This window comes from Mobula birostris, chromosome 2 (assembly GCF_030028105.1).
Source record: "Mobula birostris isolate sMobBir1 chromosome 2, sMobBir1.hap1, whole genome shotgun sequence".
NCBI lineage: Eukaryota > Metazoa > Chordata > Chondrichthyes > Myliobatiformes > Myliobatidae > Mobula > Mobula birostris.
Window position 1 is genome coordinate 111,188,040 of NC_092371.1, and position 18,294 is coordinate 111,206,333.

Consider the following 18,294-nt stretch of genomic DNA (forward strand, 5'->3'; position numbering starts at 1 on the left):
GTAATCATATAATAATAAATAATATGTAAAATACTATATTACAATCATTAATATTTAAAAGATAAATAATGTGCAAAAAGAGAGCAGAATAGTGAAGTAGTGTTCATAGACCATTCAGAAATCTGATGGTGGAGGGGACGAAGCTGTTCCTAAAACATTGAGTCTGTGACTTCCGGCTCCTGAACTGCCTTGATGGTAGTATGAGATAAGGTGGAGATTATTACAACAAGAAAGATGGAGAAAAGAGGGGGATTATACCTCCCAGTTATACTGGAATTAAATCTGTATTAGGTTTGTGGATTAGAATCAAGCCTTGCATGCTGTCGTATGGCAGGGATAGAATGGAAATGAATTTCCGAAGGCAGCCAAATTTGTGAACAATTCTCCACAGTTGCATTAAGTTGACCCAGTAACAGGCTTTTGTAAGGTCAAAGTAGGCGATGTACATGCATTTGTTGATGCTGCTCCCTATGGTTTTCTTGGAACTGTTGTCAGGTATTTCTTGATGGATGAAATACATACTGCAGTCCAAGGAGCAGTTCTTCAATCACTAAGAAGGCATGGTTGAGGAGGACACTGACATTTATATCTCATTCACTGTGACGTTCAACAGGCGGGCCCCTTTGTTGTTACCTCTAGCCTACTTTATTTCACATGGGAAATGAATCTGTGAATTTGTGTGTGGAGTTCCTCTTTATAAAGTTTTAGAACTTCAGTAAGGTTACTGTCCGCCCCAGAAGCTTTGTTATTTAACATATGTCCTCCATGACCCATTGTCAGGTCAAGATGGTGGCAAAGCTGAATAGGACGGAATGCATGAGGTTGACTCTGGTGTTCTCAGAACACTGATGCCAAGGGCAGAATCATATTTGCGGAGCTTTTCGAAGTGTTGTTTCCAGAAGACACTGAATGCTTCCCCTTGCACTCTCCTCCATTTTGGGGTCTTAGCAGAGTAGTCTATTGTATGTTTGAGCCAGAAATGGTGTTTATAAAGCTGAAAAATCAATGCTGTATTTCCTATGCTTTTGTTCACCCACCACCTGTTCTTAGGCCACAGGTTTTTCTTTGTTGGACTGCACCTTCAGCTGCTTGTAGAGCTGTTTTATTCTCCCAACCCTACCCCTAACATGTCCGACTTTACAAACTACAAACACTGTGCATTTTTGGTTAATGAGCTCTTGAGTCTGTTCGTTCTCATCAGTCCAGGTACTGTGGGGACTGTCTGCAGCTCCCATTGTTTGGAGCCCATCAGGTTTTCTGTGAGATGGCATGAGAGTTCCAAATGTATTACACACTGGACAACGCTGCAAATGAGGTTTCACCCCACCTCAACACGATCTTGGTTTGGCTTTTAAGCTTTTGCATTCAATTTCCTTTGCAATATAGAAATCTCAGTGATACAGTGTCTAATTGCTTTTTGTTACAATAGTACACCATGAACCCTCTGTATACAAGGATTTATTGGTTTATCATACATTTAAAATCTAGATTTTCTATTCTGACCAGCTAGATAAATAACTTCCTCTTGAGTTAAGTTTGAGTACTTAAGTCCACCTAAAACTGTAGATTTTACTGTGATGCAGGGGTTCCCAACCTTTTTTATGCCCTGGACCCCTACCATTAACAGAGGAGTCCGTGGACCCCGGGTTGGGAACCTGGACCATAATGTATGTGTGCTACCTTAAATATGAAAGGGAAATCTTCTGCATGTCAGCAGTTTCAAACTTCAAAGTTAATTTGGTATCAAAGTTCATGCATATCACTAAAACAACACTGAGATTTATTTACAAACAAGAGAAAATCTGCAGATGCTGGAAATCCGAGCAACACACACAAAATGCCGGAGGAACTCAGCAGTTCCAGGCAGCGTCTACCTGCCTGCTGAGTTCCTCCAGCATTTTGTGTGTGTTACTGAGATTCATTTTCCTGCAGGCATTCAAAGTAAATTCTTTGGGGCACTCCTTTATTTTTGTGGATGTTTGCGAAGAAGAAGAATTTCAGGATGTATATTGTATACATTTCTCTGACATTAAATGTACCTATTGAACTTAAATACAAGGAACACAATAGAATCAATGAATGACTGCACCCAACAGAATGGATAAACAGCCAATGTGCAAAAGATAATAAACTGTGCAAATACAAAAAGAAAGAGAAAAAGAAATAATAATTAAATAAATAAATATTGAGAACATGAGACAAGTCCTTGAAAGTGAGTCCATAGGTTGTAGTGATGGGACAAGTGAAGTTATCCCCTCTGGTTCAAGAGCCTGATGACTGAGGGGTAATAACTGTTCCTGAACCTGGTGGTATGGGTCCTGAGGCTCCTGTACCACCTTCTTGCTGGCTGTATTGAGAAGAGAGCATGGCCTGGATGATGGGGTTCCTTGATGATGGAGGCCGCAGCAGTTTTCCATGGGATGCAGCAAAATGAAAATTGGCCAGGTTGAATCTCAGGCAATGTATTTTGAGAACATGAGATAGTGCACATTGTGTGGGTCCATAATCTAGTGTAATATCTGGCGAGCATCTTTCAGCAAAGGTAAGCCAAATGATGTTGCTATTGTGCTAAAACTGTGCTGAGTAGGTAATGAAGTAAAGGGATGAATATGGACACCTCCACTACTTACTAAGTATCCTAAGATGGCTAAGGAAGAGTCCAATAAAATTTTGGAAATCAAGATAGCATTGGCATACTTTGAATTCAAGGTAGCAAGAAAGGTAACAAAAATATCTTTAACATTAGGACCCAGGCACACACACTGGAAATTCCTTCATCCCCTGAAATGTAGCAATAAGGGAGAGAGAGATTGAAAGAGATAAGCGATAATCTGTTGACAGCATTATAAGCAACAATTGGACAATAAGCACAATTATTTTTGAGATAACAAAACAATTGTCACTATATATAAACATATGGTTATAAATAAACTTTTTGGCGAGGATTATGATGCAATATTATATTTTAAAAAAATTAACCCCTCTTTAGGGAGCTGTGCATTTCTCCTGATGTAGATCCAATTTATGAAAAGTCGATAAAACAATTTACAAGACCAACAGATGTTGATTCCTATAACATCAGTTCCAGTATATGGGGCTGGGAGTCAATAGCTTTTCATACAGTTTATTGAACTTCATGAGAAGCTTATTTTTCTATCTAATAGCTTGGAAGTCTAAAAACATCTAAATATTTGGAAATTTTATTTTTTTCAGTCTTTTTTAAATTATATTTTGTATTGCATGTTATGGAATTATCTGAAAGTGAACATATTATACTCAACCTATTAGTTGAACCAGTCCTGTTTTTAAAATATGAGTTAAGGATTTTACATTTTTAATAATTTTGTCTGACATTAGATTCACAAGATCTAGTATTAGAGTCTGCTAGACTAAATCTCTTACTAGATCTTCCTTCAGTTAGTCCTGACGAAGGGTCTCAGCCCAAAACGTCGACTATACCTCTTCCTAGAGATGTTGCCTGGCTTGCTGCATTCACCAGCAACTTTGATGTGTGTTGCTTGAATTTCCAGCATCTGCAGAATTCCTTGTGTTTGCTAGTATTAGAGTATTTGATAACTGAATTGCTTGCAATCCTTGTTCCTACTTCACATGTTCATGGTTTATACTCTATTGTCAGCTACTTGCTTGCTGACTTGACCTGTCTTCACTCCATGGCCACTTTATTAGGTACCTCTTGTACCCAAATGTTGTGGTAGTGATCAAAGTCACTGGAGAGACACTTTGTAATTGATATGACACCCCTGAAGGTTCAAGTGCCTCTGGGAGAAACTGGTTAACGCAAACATTCTAAAACCTTTTGTCAGCAGAGAGCCAGGCACCCAAAATTAATGTTTCAGGGCTGTCTCTGAGAACACAAATTTGCTAAGTATATAAAAACTACTGACTGCCTATACCGGTAGCCATGTTTGATATGCGAAGTGACAACATCCATCTGGTCTGCCAGCTTGCATTCAAGTCACAATGATGCAAGTAGCTTCGCCATGTTGCCTGGTTTGACATCAACCAATTGTCTTAACGTTTGGCTCTTGCATGTATATGCAATATCTTAGTCTGCGGAGCAGCTTGTGCTTTTAACTTCAATTTACCCCTTGCAATTTACAATAAATTGAAGGCAAACTGTAAGCTTGCTGAACTTCTTTACATTTACAATGAGAACGGAAGCCTGGTTCTTGTTTGAATTAATATGCCGTATTCTCGTAATTCGAGAATACTCGCTAACACCAACGAAGTAGCCACGAAGTGTATGGTATGTTTGTGGTCTTCTACTGCCATGGCCCATTCACTTCAAGGTTCGATGTGTTGTACGTTCAGTGATGCTGTTGCTCACTTGATGTTTTTTTGTTTTTAGCGCTATTCTCCATAAACTCCAGAGACTGTTGTGCATGAAAATCCAAGGAGATCATTAGTTTCTGAGATACTCAAACCACCCAATCTGGCACCAACAAATATTCTATGGTCAAGTCACTTAGAAGCCATTTCTTCCCCATTTTGATGTTTAGTCTGAACAACAACAGACCGTGTCTGCATGTTTTTATGCATTGAGTTGCTGCCAATTAGATATTTGCATTAACGTACAGGTGTACCTAATAAAGTGCTACTGAGTGTATATCCTTTTGCAGATTCTTTGCATCCTCACGGTGTCCCTTCCTATCTTGTATCACCAGCAAAGTACAAGTTCAAAGTACATTTTGTTAGCAAAGTATGTATAAATTATACAACCCTGAGATTCTTCTACCTAACAGGCAGCTACAAGACAAGAAACCTAAACGAACCCAGTTTAAAAGAAGACCGACACCCAATGTGCAGAGAGGGAGAAAAAAACAAATCAAATCAAATCATACAAACAATAAAGCAAGCATTAACATTCAGAATGAAATTGGGTCCATAAACCCATAGACCATCACACAGAGGCGTGCCGGCTGCCATATTCTAGGGGAATTTCCATAAGTGTAGTTTTATTCTCTCTTTCAAAGCGTGCATAAAAGTTCATGGGGCAGTGCATCATTACAGCCACTTATGCTGTAGGTTTCACCTTCTAGGAAGTAATGGCGTGCAAACCCTGCCACAGTTGTCATGGATCTGATGGTGTCTCTGACTTCACACGGAATTGCCTTTTTGCTGTTACGATGCCCTTCTGTATGTTGTACCTGGACGTTGTTTAGGATTCTGAATCATCAGTCTTGACCACCACAGAGCTAACTCTCAGCAGAATCACTTGGTTCATTCATGGCTTCTGGTTTGGTTATGTTCTCGAAGGCACACATTCATCCACACAGGTGTTGGTGTAGTCGGTGACAACTGTGGCATATTCATTTAGAGCCAGAGATGAATCCCTGAATATGATCCAGTCCACTGTTTCAGAAAATGCTCTTCTGTCTCCCTTATTTGTACCTTCATGGCCCTTACCACTAGTGCAATGGTCCTCAGTCTCTGCCTGCGTGCCGGAGGTAGGCATACTGTACATTCAGGTGAAGTGCTGGTGTCGGATGGCATGCTAAGTGTCCTTGACGGTGGTGTTAACAGTGGTCCTGCCTGTTAACTCCTCTGGTTCCACAGGTGACATGTTCATGATAGTTGGTCAGAGACCCTTCAAGCTGGCCTGCAGTGATTGGGCAGACATCAGGGTGCACTGACTCATGACTATTGGATCACAGTGCTCAGCCCCTTCAGTGCCCGCTTCGCATTTGCCCAGGTGGAATCTTCACACTGCTACCAGGATGATGGCAGAGAACGCCCTTGGCAGATAGAATGGATGAAATTTGACTGCTAGGTGTTCCAGGTTGGTGGAGCAGGACTGACACAGAACTGCCATGTCTGTGCACCAGGATACATTAACCATGGGGACAACACTGCCACTTCTGCCTTTACCTGACACTGCTGTTTGGTCCATGCATTGGAAGGTGAAGCCCTCGGGTTGGAGTACTGTGTCTGGAGTGCTGGGGGTGGCGGGGGGGGGGGGGGGAGTAGATCCGTCTCTGTGAAGCAGAGTAAACAGCAGTACCTAATGACCCTCTGATATTGAAATCTTGCTCTGAGGTCTTCAATTTTATTTTCCAGAGACTGTACATTAGCCTGGAGGACGGTAGGGGTTGGGGGCCTTAGGACCCTGTGCGTCAGTTTTTGCATGCAGTCTCATGCGGTAGCCACGGTTCCTAATACAATGGGGCTATTCTCTTAGCTTCCAGCTGCTACACCCACTCCCTGGGTGAATACTTGCTACAAGTGGGAAATTACATCCAGCAACAAAAATATTTACTGCTTGCAGCTCTTAAGGAGAAACCACAATTGTTCGGATGAATGGTTTTGACCCAAGAAGTCAAATTTCAAAGGAAATTTATTATCAAGTACATATGTGTCATCATATGTTATCCTAAGATTCATTTTCTTTTGGGCATTCACAGTAAGTACAAAGAGACATAATAGAATCAATGAAAAGATGCACACAACCTGTGAGCAAAAAACAACTAATTGTGCAAACACAAAAATGAAAAATCAAAACAATAATAATAATTAATTAGTAAGTATTGAAAACAGGCATTGTAGACTCCTTGAAAGAGAGTCCATAGGTTATAGAATCAGTTCAGTGTTGGGGTGATTGAAGTTATCCACTCTGTTCCTGAACCTGATGGTGAGGGACCTAAGGCTTCTGTACCTCCTGCCGGTTGGTGTAAACAAGAAGAGAGCATGGCCCAGATGGTGGGGGTCCTTGATGATAACTACTGCTTTCTTGTGGCAGTACTCCTTGTAAACGTGCTCAACAGTGGGAAGGGCTTTTCCTGTGATGGACAGGTTTATATCCACTGCTTTTTGTAGGCTTTTCTATTCAAGGGCATTGCTGTTTCCCTACCAGGCTGTGGTGCAACCAGACAGTATACTCTCCACCGTGCATCTATAGAATTTTGTCAAAGTTTTAGATGTCATGCCAAATCTGTGCAAACTTCTTGGAAAGTGGAGGTGCTGCTGTGCCTTCTTTGTAATGGCACTTGGTTGCTGGGCCCAGGGTAGGTCGTATGAAATGATAACACCGAGGAATTTAAAGTTACTGACTCTCCCCACCTCTGATCCCCTGATGAGGACTGGCTCATAGACCTCTGGTTTCCTCCTCCTGTAGTCAATAATCAGCCCTTTGGTTTTGTTGAAAGTGAGAGGTTGTTATTGTGGTACACTCAGTCAGATTTTCAATTTCGTCCAATCTACTGATTTGTCACCACCTTTTGATTTGGCCAACAACAGGGGTATCATCAGCAAACTTAAATATGGCATTGGAGCTATACTTAGCCTCGCAGAGCGAGTCAAGCAGGTGGCTAAACGCATAGCCTTATAGTGCACCTGTGCTGAAGTTGCCAATCCAAATTGACTGAGGTCTTCAAGTGAGGAAATCAAGGATCTGGTTGTACAAGGAGGTATTGAGGACTGAGTCTTGGACTCCATGGATGCTGTCAAGCATACTGAGTTCATCCAGCAGTTTGTTTTCTGCTTCAGATGACAGCATTTGCCATTTCTTGTGTTTCCATAAGATGCTGCCATTTAAGTTGATGGAAAATACAGTGGTTAGTTAGAGCAGCCACTTGTTTAAGACAACCCTTAAAGAACAAAAACAAAGCAAGAAAATAGCCAGGATTCCCTTTGTTTATTTGGGACACTAACCACTTAACTGGAACAGGAGACCGCTGCTGAACAGTTTCTCACTTGTGTCAGTCATGTGAACTTGTGTGCCTGTTAGGCACTACACCGTGCTTAGAACGAATAGTTTTGAATAGTGTCAGTTGTGTGCATTTGTGTTCAAAAAGCAATTATAGTTGACAAAAAACTAACCAGTAAAACAATTTAGAATTGTTTTGCTCACCTGCGGTTTCAAGCATTCAGGCTTGGAGGTGCCAGAAGTGGCCGGGAGTGAAAATGAAACGATTTCACTACTTCAACAAGTTAGGAACTATGAAGAATTAGAAGGTATCGACAATCATCTTGAATGTTACAATGAAAATGAAAATTTGGAGAATGCAATCATCAAAACCATTGTACTAAGGCAATCCACTTTCTGCACTATGTGACTGTGGTAATTTTGTTCATTTACAGTCAGTCAAGAATACGGCAGCGTGTTGGTTGTCTGTCATATCCAAAGATGACAGTGAAACCTGAGTGGGAGAGTTTTTGGACCGTACCACTTTCTTGACCTCAGAAGTCTGGGTCTAATGGCACGAGTTGTTGTCACAATCTAGGGTCTTTCCTTAGTTACGGTGGATAACCATGACTACTTCTATGCCTTGTCATGTCTTTTACTCTCCACAGATTGTAACACAGCTGCCTTCTTGACCATTGGAACTCATTATTGATCTAATCCACCCAGTCGACCAGAGCTGAAGAGGACAGGCATGTCCTTATTTCACTGGGGTATGAGGCCCACCAGCTACCTGCACCTGCTTTAGCCCGCCTGTTGAGACTGTGTACCGAGATGTGGCCGCTGTCACGTGCAAACAGCTATTTGGAGCCACAGGTAGTTGCTGAGTGTACCAAAGTTGAGTGAGCCACCCCTGGAATGGACATGACAAGCCCCTTCACCAGAGGTGCTACCCCTCCACGGACACGCCATACACAGCAGCATACATAGGATGAATTCCTCTGTTGATAGCTATGAAGAACTAATATAGTTTTATTTAACTGTTGTAGCACTGTTAGTGTTCTAATTTGTTCTGTATTTCATTTAAATACATAATTTGTTACTCGGTTAAATGGTAGTGTGTCTTTTTTATACTTTTTTAACTATTTCCATGAAACTTCGGCTAATCGGGGCAACCACTTAATTGGGCCAAAACATACTGGTCCTGATATGTCCCAATTAACCAGCGCCCACCCTATATACACTCAGTGGTCACTTTGTTTGGTCCAGGAGTGGAACCCAGTGTGGTCTTCTCCTGCAGTAGCTCATCCACTTCAAGGTTCGACATGTTGTGCATTCAGAGATGCTCTTCTGCACACCACTGTTGTAACACGTGGTTATTTGAGTTACTGTCACCTTCCTGTTAGCATAAACCAGTCTGGCCATTCTCCTCTGACCTCTCTCATTAGCAAGGCGTTTTCACCCACAAAGCTGCTGCTCATTAGGTGTTTTTTGTTTATGGCACCATTCTCTGTAAACTCTAGAGACAGGCTATTGTGCATGAAAGTCCCAGGAGATCAACGGTTTCTGAGATACTTAAACCACCCCGTCTGCCACCTACAATTATTCCACCATCAAAGTCATTTAGACCACATTTCTTCCCCATTCTGATGTTTGGTCTGAACAACAACTGAACCTCTCGACCATGTCTGCATGCTTTCGTGCGTTGAGTTGCTGCCACATGATTCTCTGATTAGATATTTGCATTAATGAGCAGGTGTATCCAATAAGGTGGCCACTGAGTATATTTCTTATTGTAATTTGTAGTCTTTTTATCTTTTGCACTGAATTGTTGCTGCAAAACAACAAACTTCACAATATGTACCAGTGATGTTGAATCTGATTCTTAGACATGTGTGCGCAGCTGCAATGAAAAACGTACTTGCATTAACATCACAGGCACACAGCATCATATAAGCAGCATTCATGCTAAAACCTAAATTAAACATTAATTATTCACAATTTTTATTTGAAAGAACACATTGGAACAAAACAAAACAAAGTCCATTTTAGTGCAAAGTGAGCATAGTGTTGTTAAACTGCTGTGATTAAAGTTTTGTAGGTTGGTCCAAGAATTGAACAGTTGAAGGGAAGTAGCTGTCCTTGAATCTGATGGTGTTTGATTTCAGGCTTCTGTACCTCCTGTTCAATGGTAGTTGCGAAAAATTGCATGGCCCCAATAGTAGAAATCTTTGATAGATGTTGCCTTACTATGGTGGTGTGACTCTCGCTTTGGCTAGCGGCTTAATATAGGGGATGATGGCCCCCCCGGCCTGGCCAAAATGAAGAAATCTCGTTTGGGTGGATGCTGCGCAATGCGTCCCCTGTTACAGATCAGTGCCACAAAATAACAAGCAGTACACAAAATGCGATTAAATGATTGAGCTTTATAATTCTTAATTAGACTATGTGATTAGTAAAGAAAAAGAAAAAGGGCCTATTCTCATGAAACAGTCCAATGCGCAATGTTGGAGCTCACTGATAAGGCTGTTCGTCCACCATTGACCTCCTCCGATCGTCGCTGACCTTCAGACCCTCACTCCAAGTCCACACCATCTGAGGTCTACCAACTCTCTCCATTCTCTCCTCATCTCTCCCTGCCAAAGGTCCGCGAATTCCCGAAACAGGCATTTCAGAAGTTTCACCAGATGTCCCTCCGTGCTGTCACGTCTGCCTCCATCAAATCAGAGTTGTGCACGGCATCCTACTTGACAGATAACAGATATTCATCACCGGAGAGGCCGCGCGTGCTGCGTCGCGCCGCCATCTTCTCCTCCTCCCGACACTGGATCTGAAGTTGATGTGAGGAATACCTTAATCAGTTCAATTCATTTTCCTGGTTGGAATTTTAAAAAAGGTAATTTTCCTTTTGTTTAATAACTGCAAGTTCTTAAATATATTCTTTTGCAATCAGCTACTGGACACATTGTATTAGGACCATGCAACAGGTTAAGCTGTAGCACAAAGTGGAAAAAAATTGCCTTGTTTGTAGTTGAATAGTTTGGAACGATTCTTCAGAGAAATTGAAGTTGTCTTTAAAGAAGCATTCCCAACAGCTGAATTTTTCTATGTTCTTATCATTCTTGTTCCCCCCTACTCCTTTTCAAACATATTCACGTACCTTACCGTGAACAATTTGTTTTGATGTCACTGTCCTTTAGGCTGAGCACAGTGCAGTGTAAAGACTGACTTGAATGTTCTTCTTTTTCATGCAAGGACCCTTATTTCATATCCTGTGCCTTACAGAGCATGGTTTTTAAACTGTGTGATTTGGTTTGATATGCCAGGCATTTGATGTGGATTGGGGGTTCCCAACCTTTTTTATAACATTGGACCCTACCATTAACCAAGGGGCCCATGAACCCCAGGTTGGGAACTCCTGGTATTTATTAATGTAACTCAGGTACTTGCTAAACTTGTAAAGCTGGAATTAAACATGATGCAGAAAAAGCTACATTTAGTATATTAATTTAGTTATGTTGATGGAATGTACAGAACACTATCATTCAAATAGTCATTTATTAGAAATCTGTAGTATTTAAAATGCCAAATTTGACCAAGTCTCTGAATTAATGGATCAATAATTGAGTTAGTGAATTCAGTGAGTTATGAAAAAGGTTGTGGTGGCTCATTGGCGTTTTAAGATTTTCACACAAAAAATTGGTGTCAGTGGTGATCAAGTTTTGAATGAATTGAAGCTAAGATATCCTTACTGAGTACTCACTGAGGCTCCTGACAAAGCTAGTATACCACAAAGAAAAGCATTTTACTAGATGGTGTACAGAGCCATTTTCCTATTACAATCCTGTGGTCACTGTTGTTTAACTCAAAATTGATTACATTGGAGAATTTAAGATAATGGGATATATGGTGTAATCTATGACAGTCCCAGAAAAGCCACTGTGTGGACACAGGGCCAACCTATCCAATTTGTATTTGTTAGTGAAACACCTGATCTAATCTTGTTGAGAACTGTATCTTTGCAAAGTACTAATAGTACAAAGACAGTGTGTTCTTTAATATATCCCCAAATTTCTCATTGTAATGGTGCTAAACTGAAAAAGATCATTATGGGCAATTACTTGTAGACACTGCTGTTCTGTGTAGTTGATTTTTCAAGCTGTTATCTATCCTAATCACCTCCAAACAAGGTACAGTTTCATAATTTCAAATAGCCTTCCTTCAGGCTTAATCCAGTTACACATACATGCTTGCTTACCAATAGATCTTATAAGATATCCACGCAGAGGAATAATGGTATTTAATAACACTCTCTATTCTGTGCTTTCTCAAACACAATCCCATTTCTCCAATCTGCAGAGCTGATGTACGGTTAGAATGACAATAAAGTTTTTTGAATCTTGAATCTTGAATCAATGATGTGGAGGACAATTACACCAGCTCCAATTATGCTCCTGCTGAGCTGGCCCAAATCTGACACCTGAGACCTCTTGTTCTATAAATAATCCACCACATATTTATCTGTCTTGCTGCGTGAATAAAACCATCAACCACACTCATTTGGTGCAAATGTTCAAGTGGTATTCTGACATCTTTTGGAATCTAGGTGTATTAGTTTACCCAGCAGTACAAATAGTTCCTTTCAAATTTGCTGTCTTTTTTAACAGTACAAAAAGAATGTGGTTGATGCTTTGATTTGCTCCTTTCATTCTTATGCAAGATCAAATATATTAAGGTAACAGTGGCCCTTAAGCATGATTACACCTTGAAAGGGTAACTCTTGAAATGGGAGGTGTGTATGAATGAATGTTAATTTTATTCATTTATGAATGACTACATATTTTTCTGCTACTGCCTGCCTTCTCCAAGGAATCCTGAATTGGTTTTAAAATGACTTGCCAATTTAACAGCTAGTTCTGCTCCTAACATTCCTTGCTGTAGGTTTTAGGGATTTTACCAGTCATTTTGAAAAGCCTCATGATGAACTGGTAGTGCAATAAAAATTCTCATTTGTTCATTAAGTTACAATTTTACTCGGAGCTTAAAATTGCACAGAGTCCAGTTTGATTCAAAATAGGACAAGGTTTTAACAAATGGATTTTTGGGGTGATAGGATGGTGATGGGAGCTGCTGAATAATGTGATTATTTCTTTACCCAGTTTGGAAAGTCTGGCTAGTTCAGTCATTTGCTTTGTATGTCTGTCCAGATAAAGTGGCCCTTCACACCAGTTAATTACAAAGGGATCCTTGAAAGGATGTTTTTGAATATTTCCTTCAAGGTTGTAGCAATGGAAAGCATATTATATGTGAAGAATGAGTAGAAACAGGTTTAAATAAATGTGGAAATTTCATATGAATCGAGGCAGATATATACTAAGGGAATAAAATTAAGAAGTGCTCTAGAGATATTTCAAAATAGGTGAGAAGGGATTAAAGGATTAGCTCAAAAGGTCAGCGCTATTCAGATGCTAATCTATTCATGGGGCAAGGGGCTCCAAATAAATTCATTATCGATTCTATTAAAAGTATTGTTCCAGTGACTTGAAGATTGATTAGTTATTGATGGATTTTGATTAACAATTTTATTTTAAGACTAGCAGATTTACACCAAATATGCAGCATACATTTTAAGACTAAAAAATATCATCACAGTCCAACAGTCTGGATTCATCTTGCTATGTAACAAGTTTAAGAAATCCAGTAAGAAAATGCAATTCAGGCAATTGTAGTTCATACCTCTGGTACTCCAGCTTGCCTGATTGTGAACTATATTTTCAATTTCTCCAAATTACTTAACACCCTCTACAATATCAAAATTGAGTGGATTATTTGGCAAGTTTCATCTTGTTCTTCCTTTCAAGTCTCAAAATTGACACCAGGGACTGCTGTGGACTTTGCTTAAGGAAGCGTGGCTCACTGCCCCCACCCCCCCCCACCACCATTTTGGACTCAGCATTGCAACCTGAGTTCACCGTCAAGACGAGTCAGATAAGTCTTTTAAAGGTAGAGGAGGGGGACTATGCCTCATGATTACTCACTGAGGTAAATCACAGATGTAATGGTTCTGCCTCAGTCCTGCTCACCCGACCTGAAACATCTAGTGGTCAAGTGTCATCCATTTTACCTGTTGCTAGGAGTCAGGCCCTGATGATATACTGTACCTGGTAGAGCACTGAAAACCTGTGCCAACCAACTGTTGGGAGTATTCCAAGGACATCTTCAGTCTCTCACTGCTGTAGTCGGAGGTTCCCATCTGCTTCAAAAGGGCGACAGTCATACCAGTGCCCAAGAAGAGCAGAGCGAGCTGCCTTAATGATTATCACCCAGCTGCATCACATCTGCAGTGATGAAGTGCCTTGAGAGGTTGGTCATGGCCAGAGTCAACTCCTGCCTAAGCAAGGACCTGGACCTGCTGCGACTTGCCTATCAGCACAATGGGTGTACAGCGGATGCAATCTCACTGGCTCTCCATTCAGCCCTGGATCACCTGCACGATAGCAATACCTACACCAAACTGCTGTTGATTGATCACAGCTCAGAGTCCAACACTATCATACCTGCAGTATTAACGAGCTCCAAAACCTGGGTTGCTATACCACCCCCTGCAACTGGATCTTTGACTTCTTCATTGGGAGACCACAATCCGTGTGGGTTGACCCCTTGCTGACAATCAAGGATGCATGCATAGGCCACTGCTCTACTCTCTCTGCACACATGACTGTGTGGCTGGGTACAGCCCAAACATCATCTATAAATTTGCGGATGACATAGATGTCATTGGCAGAATTTCAGATGGTGATGAGGAGGCGTACAGGAGTGAGATGAGTCAGCTGGATGAGTGGTGTGGCAACAACAACTTTGCACTCAACCGTGGAATTGATTGTGGTCTTCAGGAAGGGGAACTCGAGCAAACACACACCAGTCCTCATCAAGGTATCAGCTGTGGAAAGGGTGAGCAGTTTCAAGTTCCTGGATGTCAACATCTCTGAAAATCTCTCCCGAGGCCAACATGTTGATGCAATTACAAAGAAGGCACAATAGCGGCTATATTTCATTAGGAGTTTGAGGAGATCTGGTATGTCACCAAAGACTCTCACAAATTTTTATAGATGTACCGTGGACAGCATTCTAACTGCTTGCATCACTCTTTGATATGGAGAGGCCATTGCACAGGATCAGAAAAAGCTGCAGAAAGTTGAAAACTCAGCCAGCTCTGTCATAGGCACTAGTCTCCCCAGCATTGAGGACATCTTCAAAAGGTGATGCTTCAGAAAGGCAGTACTCGTCATTAAGGACCCCATCATCCAGGACATGTCGTCTTCTCATTGCTACCAAAGGAGCCTGAAAACACACACTTAATGTTTTAGGAACAGCTTCTTCCATTCTGTTATCAGATTTCTGAGTGGACAATAAACCCATGTACTGTACAATAGCTCAGGTTTTTTTCTCTTTTCTGCTCTCTTTTTGCACTTTTAATTTAATTTGATTTTTATTGATCAATAGATTTCGGGTAATTAGTCCATTGGTTAATTAAGGTAGTCACCCTTCTGGGACAAATCCTAAAGAATGAAAACTGATGGAGAAAATGGGGTTGGGGAATTCCCTTTGTTTATTGGGAAACTATGTCACTTAATTGGAGTAGAAGACAGTTGCTGAACAGTTTCTAACTAGTGCCAGTCGTGTGAACTTATGTGGCTGTTAGATACTACACCACGCTTCGAGCAAACAGTTTATAAATAATGTCAGTTGCATGTATTTGTGCTCACGAAGCAGAGATTTTTGTCACTGATTATTGGTGTGAAATAAGCAGTAAGACAATTTAGAACTGTTTTGCTCACTGTGGCTTCAAGCATTCAGGCTTGGAGATGCAGTGAATGGCCAGGAGTGAAAATGGAACAATTTCACTACTTCAGTATGTTAGTAACTATGAAGAATATGAAGGTATCAGCAACTATCTTGTATGTTACAATAAAAATGAAGATTTTGAGGATGCAGTCGTCAAAAACATTGTATGAAGTTAGTCCTTTATCAGCACTCCGTTAATTTTGTTTATTTACAGTCAATCAAAAGAACACATCAGCGTGTTGGTTGTCTGTCGTATCCGACGGTGACAGTGAAACCAGTGCAGGAGAATTTTTAGAATGGAAAAGCTGTTGCACTGGGACAGTTTCCACTCTCTCGACCATGGAAGTCCAGCTCCAGTGGTATTAGCAGTCGTCACAAACTGGGGTTTTCCTTGATTGCAGTGGATAACTATAACTTCCTCTGTGCCTCGTCATGCCCTTTGCTGTCCCTGAAGTGATGCAGAACCGCCTTCTTGGCTGTTGCATCTCTTCTGCCAGTCTGCTGGAGCTTACTTCATACGCTAGGGCAGCCATGTCCCTATATCACTGCACTCCTAGGCCCAGTAGCTACCCCAACCTGGTTTAGCCCACCTGTTGAAGCGGTGTACTGGGACAGGGCCGCTGTCGCAAGCAGACAGGTACTTGGAGCCACAGGCGTCAGCTATGTGTGTGATGAGGTGGGTGACCTACCTCAGAATGGATAGGACAAGCCCCTTCACCAGAGGAGCACCCCTTCTCTGGACACCCCATACATAGCAGCCAGCATTGGATGAATTCCTCCTTTGATAGCTATTAGAAAATAATGCACAGTTTTATAGTACTGTAGTAACATTGGTAGTATTCTTATTTGTTCTTTATTTCATTTAAATACATAACTTGTTACTCAGTTAAATGGTAGTTTGTTTTTTTTAAATGCCTTTTTAACTATTTCCATAAAACTTCGGCTAACTGGGGCAACTGCTTATTTGGGTCAAGACGTATTGGTCCCGATGTCCAGTTTGTGTGGCTTCAGAGCTATATGTCAGACATGGCTATAGGCAGCACTGGGGCCCCACAGGGGACTGTATTGGCTCCCTTCCTGTTTACCTTGTGTACCTCAGACTTTAGATACAACATTGAGTCATGTCATCTGCAGAAATTCACTGACGACTCAGCAATAGTTTGGTGTATTACGGGAGGACAGGAGGATGAATACAGGGCCCTGGTGGAGGACTTTGTCAAATGGTGCAAGCTGAATCATCTGCAGCTCAACATTAGTGAGACAAAGGACTTTAGGAAGACTAAGCCTGCACTGCTCCCTGTTACAGATGTGGTGAGGATCTACACGTACTTGGGAGTACATCTGGATGGCAGACGAGTGAAGCTTCAGCACAGAGGCTGTGTACAAGAAGGGTCAGAGTCTGAGGAGACTGAGGTCCTTTGGAGTATGCAGGCTTCTCTATCACATGTTCTACCAGTCTGTTGTCGCCAGTACAATCTTCTATGCAGTGGCGTGCTGGGCAATGGCATCAACACAGGTGATGCCAACAGGCTCAATAAACTGCTTAAAAAGGCTGGCTCTGTTATCGGAGTCAAACTGGATACACTGGGGGCTGTGGTAGAACAAAGGACCCTATGGAAAATCCTGGCAATTCTTGACAATGTTTCTCACCCTTTTCATGCCACCTTGGCTGAACAGAGGAGCACTTCTAGTAATAGACTAAGACAACCGCACTTCTCCAAAGAGCGTTATACTGTATGAGGTCATTCTTACCCTTGGCCATTAGGCTCTATAATGAGTCGACCTATAGCCAGGGAAGTGATGACCCCCTCCTGTTAGACTGTTTGAGGTAAGTTATTTTTTATTTTTTATTCTTTCTTCTCTTCTAATATTTGTATATCTGTGCACTAGTAATGCTACAGTGACACTGTAATTTCCTATGGGATCAATAAAATACCTATCTATCTATGTGTCGAAAATAACTGGAATCCAATGTTTATTTCTTATTGTAATCTATGTATTTTTTGATTATGTACTACACTGTATATCTGCCACAAAACAACATATTTCACTTCATATGCCTGTGATATTAAACCTGATTCTGATTGTATATTGTAGGCTCACTCCAGATGTGAGTACAAAATCCATGCATATAATTCAGTGCAGTGCTGAGTGGGATTTGCACTGCTGAAAGTGTTTCGGGCATTATGTGTCCTCTTGGATTGATGCAATAATTCCCATGACACTGTTTCCAGGAAGAATAGAGGACTACTTCCTGACATTTTAGCCAATATTTGTCACACTGAACAGAATCCAAACAGGTGAATTGGTCATTTTCTCTGTCAAATTAATTGCTGCATTTCTTGCATTAGAGCTGTGCATACATTTCTGAAGTTAATTGGGATTTCCTGAGATTGTCAAAATCGAATCTGTCTTTCTCTGCAACCTGTGATTTTCCTGACATGGCACACATGATCAACATAATTAAAATCCCCACTCACTCTAGACATTCTCTCTTACTGCTTCCCCCCTTTCCAATTGGGCAGAAGATACAAAAGCCTGAAAGCACTTACCACCAGGCTCGAAAACAGCTTCGGTCCTGCTATTATAAGACTATTGAACGGTCCCCTAGTTTGATAAAATAGACGATTAACCTCACAATCGACCTCATTACGACCTTGCACCTTATTGTCTACCAGCACTAGACTTTTTCTGTAGCTGCTACAGTTTATTCTGCACTCTGCGATTGCTTCCCCTTGTGCTACCCCAGTCTGCTAATGTGACAAATAATCTGTAGAGACAGGATGCAAAACAAAGTTTTTTCACTGTAC

The 18,294-nt window shown here is 41.2% G+C and overlaps 1 protein-coding gene across 1 annotated transcript in view; it reads left to right on the plus strand.

Moving 5' to 3' along the window:
- afg1lb (AFG1 like ATPase b) overlaps window positions 1-18,294 on the plus strand; it is a 134,296-nt gene that overhangs the window by 12,321 nt on the left and 103,681 nt on the right. The window lies entirely within an intron of this gene.